General features: G+C 42.8%; 1 protein-coding gene across 2 annotated transcripts in view; it reads left to right on the top strand.

Annotated features, from left to right (window-relative positions):
- LOC146810668 (neuropeptide Y receptor type 2-like) overlaps nucleotides 1-12335 on the top strand; it is a 258993-nt gene that overhangs the window by 115496 nt on the left and 131162 nt on the right. For both annotated transcript variants that reach the window (XM_085614442.1, XM_085614443.1), the window contains exon 2: nucleotides 5128-5250. The gene's annotated coding sequence lies outside the window, so the exon portion shown is untranslated. The remainder of the gene's footprint in view (nucleotides 1-5127; nucleotides 5251-12335) is intronic.

The following is a 12335-nucleotide window of genomic DNA, read 5'->3' as shown; positions in this document are numbered from 1 at the left end:
AAGCAATTACCATTCACAGAATCAGGATTGATGGAATTTTAACCTCGAAAATCACGTTTGCAAATGTGGAAATTTAGATGTGTGGCAGATTTGTGAGCATTTCTACTTGTCTACTTATAGTAAGTAAATACCCACAAACTCGTATACATTCGTATAATTCCTGCAGGTAGTTTCTCACTCTATAAATGCACAGAGGTCTACTCCACCTCGTGGGAGACTGCGCATGGGGAACCAAACCTAAAAAAAGTTATGGGTCAAAGTTACGAGTTCAGAACTTTCATCAGAGCAATATGCCTACTGTGCAATATGATTTCTTTTCTCTTTAAAAGCCCTGGATTAAAATGAAATTATACCTGCATCATTTTGGGAATTTTGTGTTAGGCTTGTTCTGTGAAATTCCCGAAAGTATGCCATCATGTTACTTTGCGTAATTAAATACCACTGTTGATAAAAATTTAATGTGAACACACGGCAACAATTTAGCACGAGCGGATATTGTTTGGGGTGCTTTTGTTTTTTGCACCTTTTACTGCAAAATGCAGTTACACGTCATAAATTGACACAAGGACACATTTCGCACTAAAGTATAGTGTCAAATGACAGATTTGCATTTTGCATTATTATGCATAATTTTGAGTTATTTTGTCAAATTCTGCATAATTAAATAATTTTTGCACACCCCTACTCTTTTATTCTGCAGCCTTATGGCCAACATGTTTTTCGTTCCATTAGGAATGTATCCTGTGACCAATCAGAGCTTAGATAGGTGATGTTTGCAGCACCCATAAAAGAAGTTATACAATGCACTATTCAGCATTTTGTTCTAAGGTTGAATGAGAAACTCTATTCAGAACATCCAACGTTCACGTGGTTTGACTGACTTATCACTCGTATTACACACATCACAGTTGCTAACCTAGGGGTCCACCGGGCCATCTATACCGGGCGACCAAAACTTTTCTTTAAGATTCCTTTTGGTACCAGACATACCTCCATGTCCATCATGACCCTTTTTTTATCACAATACTTCGAACACCCACAGGGGGACGATTTTGTCTCCTCTTAAAATGATACCAGTATACAGCGATAACTTGTCCTTTCCCTTCCAAAATACTGCGCATTCTCCTTTCATTGCTTTCTCACTAGGCCATCCTTGAAGTAATTATGATTTAACATTATTTAAACAAACGCCATTCTCCATCTCTTGCAACCACACCTCTTCACCCTCTCGCCTATCAGATATGTCTTCCCACTGCAACACATCCTCATACGTGTACCAACCTTACACTCCAAATGATCATAAACAGACGTCTCAGTCACATTTAAAGGAAGACGGGACAATCCATCAGCAATAGTTTCTTCCTGCCAGAAACATCTTCAACATGAAACTGGTACATTTTTAGGTCTCGCCTTGCTATCGCGCAAGCGATTGCAAGGCGAGACTATAGTAAGGGGATTTTAAAAGTGCTCCCAAAAGCGGATTGCATGGCGAGCACGCGCACAATCACGCGCATCGTGCCGCCATGCAATCCGTTTGGCATCCTACTTCAAAGGGTCCGCTCCACCGCCTGGAATGCGCTCCCCCGCCCCCTCCAAGCGCACGCGCCACGCTTCGCCGGGCTTGTCTTGTTTAAAATGTTCTTTTAGCGCTCTCGCGCGCACACAACTTCCGGGCTTGTTTTCGCACGCACGCACCACTCGCGTGCTTGTTCCCCCGATGCTCTGCTCCGCTGTGCTCTTTTCAAGAGCGTCTCTCCTCATATAAAATATTCTGAGCCCCATGAGACAGCCGTGTGCAACCATCGCATATACCTGCACCCCTCCTGTTATTAAACATCTCTTCCTTCACCAAAATACGAAAACGCTCTTTATTTATTATTTTTTAAAACATTTAAACTACTGTCAATCACTACCTGATAATATAAGCATACCAAAAACATATTTCAAAATAACAGCGGCGGCAATATCATTCTCCGGAACACTAGTAAGTAATTAATGACGCAAAGGTCCATTTGACATCATGTCATTGTAATCATACACACTAATTATGCATTTCTCGTCCAGGCTTGTACACTAAAGATGCATTGTTTATTCATGCAGTGCTTGCTATCCCTGTTTTGCCGATTCGTAGCGCTGTAATAACAACTGTTACAAACACCCAACTCACTGCTAGGTAAGGTATCACTCTTGGGAAAAATCAAAGCTACGTCACCCCCGCCCTTCTTTGAACCTGTGACCTGCAGGTGAAACATTGATCTAATCAGTGACCGCTTGTCTCTAAGATCTATCTTATTAGCTATAAAGCGCCATGAGGACCTTTCTGCGGATTCAGAGCACTTGTAAATGTACAATAAAACATTCATGAAGACATCGCTCCAAAAACATCACAAAACAATCAAGCAATACCTCAAATGCTCTGTCCAGTGTAAAGACACATCTTCCCATGAAAACTGCATCGTTGGTTCATAGCACAAATCATCCACAAAAGCAACACACTCATTTAAAAACGAAAAGCAAACGCCCGCAAACAGACGGCAAAGCAATGGCCCACTTACCCATTTGTGCCGGTCCTTCTGGGGGCACATTCCTGGGCAGCCTCTGGTGGCATGCAGCCGCAGGTCGCTGGCACTCTGCCTCATCTTCACTCAGAGCATGGAAAGCTCGCGCATCGCCATGGTAACACTTCACAGTGGAAGCTGCTCTCTTAAAGTTGTGATTTTTTAATGGTGCTGTTTGCTCCGAGTGGAGCGGATGCGCTCACTGCGGCGGGAGAAGATGCGCCGGGCAGGGGTGCACGGAGGGACCCGCCAGCAGCTGGAGCACTCAGACGGGCTGTCACTGCACGGCGTGACTCCGCCCCCCAGATGCAGCCGGTGTAACTCTCATCTGGCCCTGGGCCTCAAACACCGCAACGACCCCTTCCCTAACTAAACAAGCATTGGCATAGCCAATAGGTCTCGCTTTTGGGACCTTATAAGTATTTAGTTTTGCAGCACAATATCCTTGGTGCAACAACATCAGCTGTTGCATGGCTAAACCTTGTACCTTATAAGTGTTTAGCCATGCAACAGTTGATGTTGTTGCACCAAATATATTGTGCTGCATAACTAAATACTTATAAGGTCCCAAAAGCGAGACCTATTGGCAATGCCAATGCTTGTTAGTTTAGACACTAACCTTGCTAATCTAGGAGTTACATTTCTTCCCCTTTACGGATTCAAAATATTCACCAATGGTTTGTGAGGAGTTTGAATTTCAAATGTCTTCCCCCACACATACAATCTGAACCTCTCTGCTGCCTAATTAGCACCCAACAGTTCACGTTTTATAACAGAATAATTCCATTGGCTTGAGTAAGGCTATGTGAAGAGTATGCTACAATCCATGTATGATCACCCTCTTTCTACATTAATACAGCTCCCACTTCATATCCACCTGCATCCACCGCAATCACACACTCCGCACCCATTAGGAATGGCTTCAAACAAGACATTTTATGCTTAATAGCTGGAAAACTGGGTGACTCTTCATCAGACCAAACAAATTTCAAATTTTTAAGTGACTTCCTTGAGGATTCAACCTTGATAGCATAATATGGAACACATCTAGCATAAAATGTTACCCCCTCTGGCAATACATTACCTCCAACGTGTATTTCTACTGTTGCACAATACATTCCACATCTGACGAAATAGACGTACAGCGTAATGAAGACAGAATCATAAATAGCTTACATGATATGCATTCCACTATTGTACAATAGTATTCTATGTAACCACGGAAAAGTAGTTACTTTTTAATGAAGAGAAATATCTTTCTTGAATCCAGCTACCATCTTTTTAAGTGCAGAATAAACTGCGAGAGAGAACTCCATGGTTCCCACATGGAAATTGGAAAATAAGTGGTTGCATTGCCTCTTGCTTCCACAATTCCCTTCCAGGATATTTCCAGCTCATTGTCAATGTTTGAAAAGAAACACAGGTGGACTGGACATCAAGCGTGGTGAGATACATGTAATCCTTCAAAAATGTCATATTCGCAGTACAGCGAAGCACCGCCCAGCAGCAATCAGAGGACGCTCCGTTCAACCGCCCACCTTAGAATGTCACACATTCCAATCTTAACATTCCATTTCATCTGCCCACATTCCATCCTGTATCCATTTGCACATTCTACCACACAGTGCAAGTCAAATACAGGCCAAGAGTGAGGCCCTGGAGGAGTACAAGAGAAGCCAAAAAAAGGTGTCCATCTGGTGTGTCTTCCAGCAGACATGCAAGAGGGACACTCTCTCCCTGGCTACTCTGAACATAGTTTCTCATTTAACCTTAGGATACAATGGCGATTAATGTGTGCGAACAAATGAAAAGAAAGACAGATTGTAACTTTTCAGACATGGAGGGCCTGATTCTCAAACATAAACTTACACTTTTGTGTAAGTTTACATTTTATTTGTATTCACAAACTACGGGTAAATAGTAGGTTTATGAATGTGGAGACTCCGTAGTCAGGGCAGAGAACCCCACACATAAAAAGATAAAGAGTCCTGTCCCATCTTTTTATGTGTAGACTTTCCTGCCCCGACTGCAGAATCTCCTCAGTCATAAACGTACTATTATCTCGTAGTTTGTGAACAAAAAACCCCATAAACTTACAAAAAAGTGTACGTTTACCTTTGTAAATTGAGCCCTGAGTGATCAAGGATGACGAAGGATTAAGAAGAATATGGTGGTGACACAACTGTGAAGTGGTGGTCTTTCTTTGAACTATGTCTGTAACTAGTGAAATGATACACCTAGTGAGAGAGCAAGTGTGTGTATGGAAGTTCACTGAATGGCAGTTTAAAGTATGCCTCTCATCCAAGAAACCTCAGTGACTTTCTCAGCTCCAAAAAGAAAGTCCCATATTCTCTCCTAAAACTGACGGAACTGTGCATTTTAAATTCAAAACTTGATTTAAAGCCTATTAAAACACTTTAATAATTTTGAGTAATTTTCTAGTTCCCACCACATGAAATCAACTGATCTAGGGAGTTTTTAAATTTCTCTACGTCTTGAAATCCGAATCATAATTGTATTGAATTTTATTTCACAGCTAAGACCAATTTATGTGCTAATTAATTTTCAGATGTGGGATCCCTATCCTGATCCAAGGTTGCAAGATTTTATCCTTTCCGATATGGGTGGATTTCTGCTGAGTGGATTTCTGCAACTGCAGATATACGGTTGGGCAAGATAACGAAATTATCAGGTATGTTCACTTGCAACATTAGGTTATCGCACACCATCTTGTTTTTTTTTTATTTATTTGGAAATGGCCTTGCAGTTGGTTTCTCTCTGTCGAAACCCGTACAAATAAACACATGCCAAACATAGGATCAATTTTCCAAGAGCAAATTGCAGATGTTTTTTTAGGTACCATTTGTGAACCCAGGCCCTACAGACTTATTAAAAAACACTGTCCATGGGCACATGTGTTTCTTATTCCTCATATCCACCTGCATGCTGCTTGTTTTTTGCAAGCACATCTTATTAATCTTTCTTTGGCTGGTGAGATATCCAGTTGCCAGGGCTGGATATAACTCATTGAGTTATGTACCTGCTGCAAACAGGTAAATGCAACCTGCATAACATAAGTATGAAACATTGCAGGTTTTAACTCAATCTTTCTTTATTCTAATGCTGATTATCCAGGTGCTTGGACAGGAGTGTAGATGTGTTGTTCCCGAGGTGCTTATACGAAGAGCCCGGTCTTCAGCTTCTTGTGGAATCCATCAAGTGAGGAGCAGGCTCTGGTGTGCTGAGGGGTAGTAATGCACACTTATTAGGTGCTAAAAGTTCAGTTTGCAAGGTGTGCTATTTAAAAGATTAATATTACCAGACTTACACTTTTAATCAGACATAACTAGCATTACCACAGAGGATATAAGGTATAAAAGGCTATATCTCACATAAACCCATAGCTTGACAATGGCATCATTTTAAAATCTGCGTTTATTACTGAACAGCCAGTGAGATTCCACTCTGTGTTTGATTCTTCTGTTGAGCTGCTCGGTGTGGCAGCCACGTTTGCGGCTTCAGCTGTGGCCCGTCTGACTTCCAGCTACCAAGACAGACACACAAGGGATGACTGTGCATATGAAGTGAGGCATTATGCAGCCGGTGGCACTTGAAAGAACTGCAAGGTGCAAGGACTCTCTGCAGCTCCCCACAGCAAGGAACAGTGAGAGTGCATGTGTCCCATGTCACTACCAGGAATGAGACACAACCAAGATTATGTGGTAGAGCTGTGGCACCTGTTTCCAGCTTAGGAACAGCTGCTGGAGCTGGCCTCCGACTGGCTCCCATTCTATTCCAGCAGTGCCTTCTGCTCACCTTCTTGCATAGTGGTGGTGGTTTTATACCATTTTGTAAAGTGGCCACACTTGTTTGTATCATTACAGGAACAGAATCTAAACCCCATGCTTGTCACTTGCAAGTCCATCCAGCTCTTATGCATTGTGATCGTATGGGGAGGAGTGAGTGGGGCGAGGATGACAAAACCCTTCTGGGCTCCAGATATGTGGAGCGGTGGCGAGCAGAGGAGTGTTCTAAGCCCTTCCTGGGTCCTATGGGACAGCTCTAGCAGAAACAGGAAGCCACAAACAAAGAAGAATATTTTGCATCTTACTGCACGAGGCTCGGTCAGAAGGAAGTAGGGTATGGATGCCGGAGGGCCCACAGTCAGCAGGCTCCCGAGGCTGTAGGTGCCAGACACAGAAGGTAATGAAGGCCAGCAGGCGTCATAAGCATCCACTGGTGACTGCAGCAAGCCCTGGAGGTGACACAAGGACCCCAGGACATGAGGTTACATTTTCAGTCATTCCTGGTTCATCTGCCAATCACACTAAGCATGCTGCCACCTATAGGCCCACACATAAAATAGAAAAAGTGAAACTACAAGTCCCACTGTCCTCAGCCTGTAGGCTGAAGAAACATGGCTGGCTGCAGATCACCTTCTTTGCGTGGGGCCAGTTAAAGGCTATGAAATAGGACTGCAATGCATTATTAGTCGTGTCAGATTCATCTGACGTTTAGCTGATCCTGTCACAACCCTATGAGTCTTCCAAAGCCTAATGAGAGATGCCACAAGTACTGATGCCCCAAGGTTTTTCTTTGCCCATATGAATTACTAGCCATGATCTCAAGAAGCTCACCACTGTTATCATCAAGTAGGGGAAGAGGTGGGAGGTCAGACCACCATAGTCCAAAGATCGAGCTACAACAATATCGACTGTCTGTACATAATCAAGGTAAGTAGTTGTCCTGTTAAGCGTAGCAAATCTATACTCCCCTATATATACCTACCCTGATGGCCTAGCAGCCGTCCACATTGTGGAGTTGGTATTGCTGCAGGGCAACATTCTTGGGCTCGATCTTGTAACATATGACCTGAAAAGAAGAGCGCCCCCAGCATTTCTCCTCCACCACAACCATTGGAAGGGACAAATGCCTCATATCCTCCTGGACATAACTTTTCTCCTAGATTAATACCAGAATACTGTGGTCTAAATATCGCCTAACAAATTGCTGCGTTCCAAATAGCATTTTAAAATATCACACCATTGAAGTTAATAATAGAAAATCTACACCCAGTGGAGCGATATGTTTTTTAAATTGTAAATGGGCCATGATTTTTATGTCCGCACATATTCTGACATACAAACATCTGTGGATGCAGCAAGATATCAGAGTGCTCGACCCCTTCAACTTACAGGTGTAATAATGGACCTTTGTGGTCCTTGAAGATCCCTGTGAATCAGACCACATCTCTTAGTTCAGCAAGAATCTGGCAACACACATGTGTCCTGGGAGGCTGTTCCTCCTTTCCAAGCCCTGGCTGTATCAGGAGTAACCTGAAGTAAATATTTGGATCCTTCTTGGTCACCAGGTATCATTACAGAATAAATAGATTGATATATCGATATTTCTGTATTTTCTAAAGAAGTAAAACACTTTTTATTTATTTGATAATACAGAAAAAGTACCTCCAAATTGCTGCCATTAGTAAAGGGTAAGCAAGGCTCATTTGCAAAGAACCCTGAAACCCAGGGCCTTCCGGCTTTGACTTCCCCGTTTACTGCTTCTTTTTTCAACCTCATTTCTTGCTGTCCAGGCATCAAGGGTCTACACTTAAGTAAATATGACACTTAACAAGCGACATATAATTAAACAAAATGTGAAGCTAGAAAGGCTTGACAACTCCAAAGCCGGGCTCATGGCCCAATTTAAGGCAGTGCGGCTGATGCTACCGCACCAGGCGCTGAGCTAGAGGGGTTGTGTTTTGTAATGTGTTTAAAATGTATCTGCTGCAGAGTTCCTTGTGTGTCCAGCAATTTTCAGGCGACAATAAAAAATTTCAGATAACTCATGTGAATAATGTGATTCAAAAATTGAAGGACGGTGAACCAGAATAAAGTTGATAGAGATCCAGATGTATTCCAAAATATATATTCATTTATTGATGTCTCTTAAAATTAAGATTTCAGCATCAGCTAACGCGTTTCATTCCAAAAGGAACTTCATCAGGGCAAAATAACCTTTACTAATAGTTTCACTACGGGAAACACGCTCATACGTCGACATTGACGAGGACTCTTTAATATTACTGAATACTTGAGCCATCTTATATAATTTGTGATGAGATTTTGATGGTGAAATACAAAGGATTTGGTTTCGACAAGAATTGTTGTAACTGGAACCCGGGGGGATGATGAATATACCATATGATATTTTGCCCTGATGAAGTTCCTTTTGGAATGAAACACGTTGGCTGATGCTGAAATCTTAATTTTAAGAGACATCAATAAATGAATATATATTTTGGAATACATCTGGATCTCTATCAACTTTATTCTGGTGCACCGTCCTTCAATTTTTGAATCACTTTATCTGGTTTTCCAGTGGAGTATAAGTGCGGCGTACTCTGAACGAGAATGCACGGACAATATATTTAATCGCTTATTTAAGAAATTAGAGGTGCAGAACCTTGGTCAGCCGCAAGTTGGTTTCTTTTTCATGTGAATAATGTACCTGCTGGAGAGAGATCGAAGTAGCGCAGAGTGCAGTGCAGATCGTAGAATTGTATTTTATGTGGCTCTCTCAGAGGGTTACTGCTTCACAGAGATCCTTTAGTTACTTGGAGTTCATAAGATCTGCATGCAAACTGCAAGCTGTCGGTAGTAGTGTTATGTTTTTCCCCAGTTTTTCATTATCCTAATGTTGCTAAATAGGGTTTGTTTGGCTAGTAATAAATTATTAAATGCTGCACATTACAATTGGTCCATTCTTGTGTTCAATAAGCTTTCTTCAGACTGAGCACAGCCTATTGAATCATGTCCTGTTCTGCAGAAAGTATTGAACACAACAATCCATAGTATGCCAACTGCAATCAATTGTCATTTGCTGAAACTTTGAGTTCGACTTCACAAGTATTGAAATCTGAAGCTTGTTAGGAGACATGTGGGCTGCAGAAGTTTGCTTTAAATACCCAGAGAAATGCAAGCTTACAACTGCACTCAGTAAGATTTTTCAGAGTTAATGCCGAAGGATTCCACATTTTCAGTATTGCGATGTGTATGACACAGGGTCACTCTAAGTCTCAAAAGATTGCATAATGTATAGTTACCTATGATGACGCTCAGTAGGAATGACTGATTACAGTGTAGAGGTGGCAGCAGGACCCTCGCAGGGGCTATGATCTCTACAGTGTGAATATAAGGGCAGCCTACAAATTATTCCAGCAAGTCAATTTATTCTCATAAACTTGGACAAGTATGGTAATTCCAAATATTGAATTTAAAGATGGTCACACAGTAATATAAAATGTGATGAAGGCGGCTCAGTGAAATGTGCGCACATACTGATTCATAAATATTATTAATTATGTGGAACAATGTATTAAGGAAAAATGGAACCTCTTCAGAATTTGCAAACAGATGTGATTATTTCATCACACAATCTGCTGGTCTGGAGAGTCGACGCTTCAACCTTTGGGTATCAACTGAGCAGAGGCTTCCTCTGCATAGAAACAATTCAGGTATTTGATGGAGATAAGGTTTTATAACAGCTCTCAATAAAAATGAACATATAAAATTATTTAAATATCAACTATTCAAGTATTTCCTTGTACACAAAGAGCCCGGTAGAATGGCACAAGAAAACAAACGCTGCTGCATGCCACCAGGTGTCGGAGTTGTAAACTACCACAGGGACAAAGCTATCCAGAGAGCATCGGGAGCTGTGCAGCTGGGGCCTTGGGGTCCTAACTTAGGGCCCTTCAGTAGGCCCTAAGGGCCACTGAACTCCAATTATGCCAGTATTTTACTTGCCAAACAGCAGACGGGGGCACGTTAATGACACCTGGGTCCATGGCAGCCTTGCTATGCCACTTACTGCCAGCTTGGGTCTTTATATAATTGTATCTGTTTTGTAAAAGAAGTGGTTAATGTTTCCAAATGAGTCAGAGTGAGTTCCTTCCAGCAAATAAGCACTCAGTCAGTATGTCATTGATATCAAGATGAGGTATCTGGATCAATCCCTGGTGATCTCACAGGCCCTCGTGAATGGAGCTAAAGTTTCATCATGCTATATAGGTTTCCTCATTTCCTGTTCTAGAAGAGCAGTCACAAGACTGTCTTCAAAGCAGTACGCAGCTTCTTTTCTTTGAGCGGAAGAAGTAATGGTAAACTTGCATACATTACTGCCTTTCATATAAAAACCACATTGGTGAATGTGATTGTTTCCACAACACCCGCTCCTACTTGCTGCATTGCTAGGGTGGTTGTTATTTCCAGACCCCAAGAAAGCACTGAGCTTCCCTTCTTGCCTGTTACGCAACATTTCTTGCACTTCTAGTACTTGGAGGTTCCTAGCCACCACTGTGCACATCTCTGCTAATGCACCTCTTGCCAGAACCAAAGAGTGCATTGAGAATACAGTATATGTGGCATCTGTTCCCCTTCCGCCCTCCATCAACACTCAATTCTTCCAATACACTACTACCACAACCAGTAGTTTTGTCGTGCGTCAGCACTCAAGCGCCATACTCTGACAATGTACCGCACATTTTTTTTTTTTTTTTGTAGAGTTTTTTATAGTGCGAACTAGACCCGAGACATCGGGTATCAGAGCGCTTTACATGAGCACCAGTTGTGTTACATAAGAACACATTCATTTTTGGTTGGCACGGGGAGATTACGTGATTTGCCCAGAATCACAGGATGTTGAGCATAGTTGCGGAGACTGACTTACTTAAAACACCTCTACCTCTGTTCCAGATCTCGTGAACGGTGTCTTATTCCCTTACAGTACATTTATCCCCCACGCTGCACCTCTTTCAAAGCTGGATGAATAATATTTAACATTTCCTACGTGCACCACAAAAAAGGTGAGTCCCCTTTATGTAACCTCCAGATGGCCAACGCCATTGTCCTTTGACCCATGCTGACCTTTCACCTTGGCACAGCCTCTTCCTTTGATGGCAGTATGGGCTTTGTGGGAGAAGCTGACACAAAGTCCTCCATTTGGTATCGCTCACCGGTGGTCACCACCCCTGAAAGGTCTCTGAAAGTCAACACTACAGAGAGCAGACTGCTCAGCACCTGCACTGCACCTCAGAGACCCTATTTGTACTAATAATCCCATTCCACTCTTTCAAATATATTATTCTAAACTCAACCCCTCGTGAGACCAGGTGTACATTCAAGGCCGCAGTGCCCGTCCCAAGGCTGTTTAGACATGTCAGCTAGGGATATAATTAAATTATTTTATTCTAAAATAGTAGCGTTAGGCATTGACTTCTGCCTCTCAAGGTGTGTATTGCACCTGACATAGCCCACTTGACCTCTGGTGGGGGAGTTGCCTGGTTCTTCATACTTTACACCCATTGTTGACTGAGAAAGACTTCCCCGCAAACAGAGTGCACGTTGTTCTGCAGTGGGCCTCACCAGAGCGGTGGAAAGTGACGGGAAAAACATATACGCGGTAATGTAAAGGACGAGGGCTTCTGCGAGAGTCTGAGACGTCACGAGGAGGCGAAAGAAAGCAGAATTGAGGGGCAATGGCCCGAACGGTGCACAAGAGCGCCGCACCCTTCCAGCTCATACAATGCAGGAGCAGCCCTCAGATGTGGCTCAGCTCCTGCTGAGTCTGAACGCCCGAGGCGTGCGATTGTAGCAGTCATTAGCAACACAAAGCGGCGTGTCATTTCTGTGAGTGCGTGCTGTCAAGGATCCCAACCGGAAGCGGCTCCATCCTCCAGCAGCGGGAGGCAGTCTCCTCCTCAGGGCATGGATC

Source organism: Triturus cristatus, chromosome 7, assembly GCF_964204655.1.
Source record: "Triturus cristatus chromosome 7, aTriCri1.1, whole genome shotgun sequence".
Lineage (NCBI taxonomy): Eukaryota > Metazoa > Chordata > Amphibia > Caudata > Salamandridae > Triturus > Triturus cristatus.
Note: the sequence above shows the minus strand (reverse complement) of the source record. Positions and strands in the feature narration are given on the sequence as shown.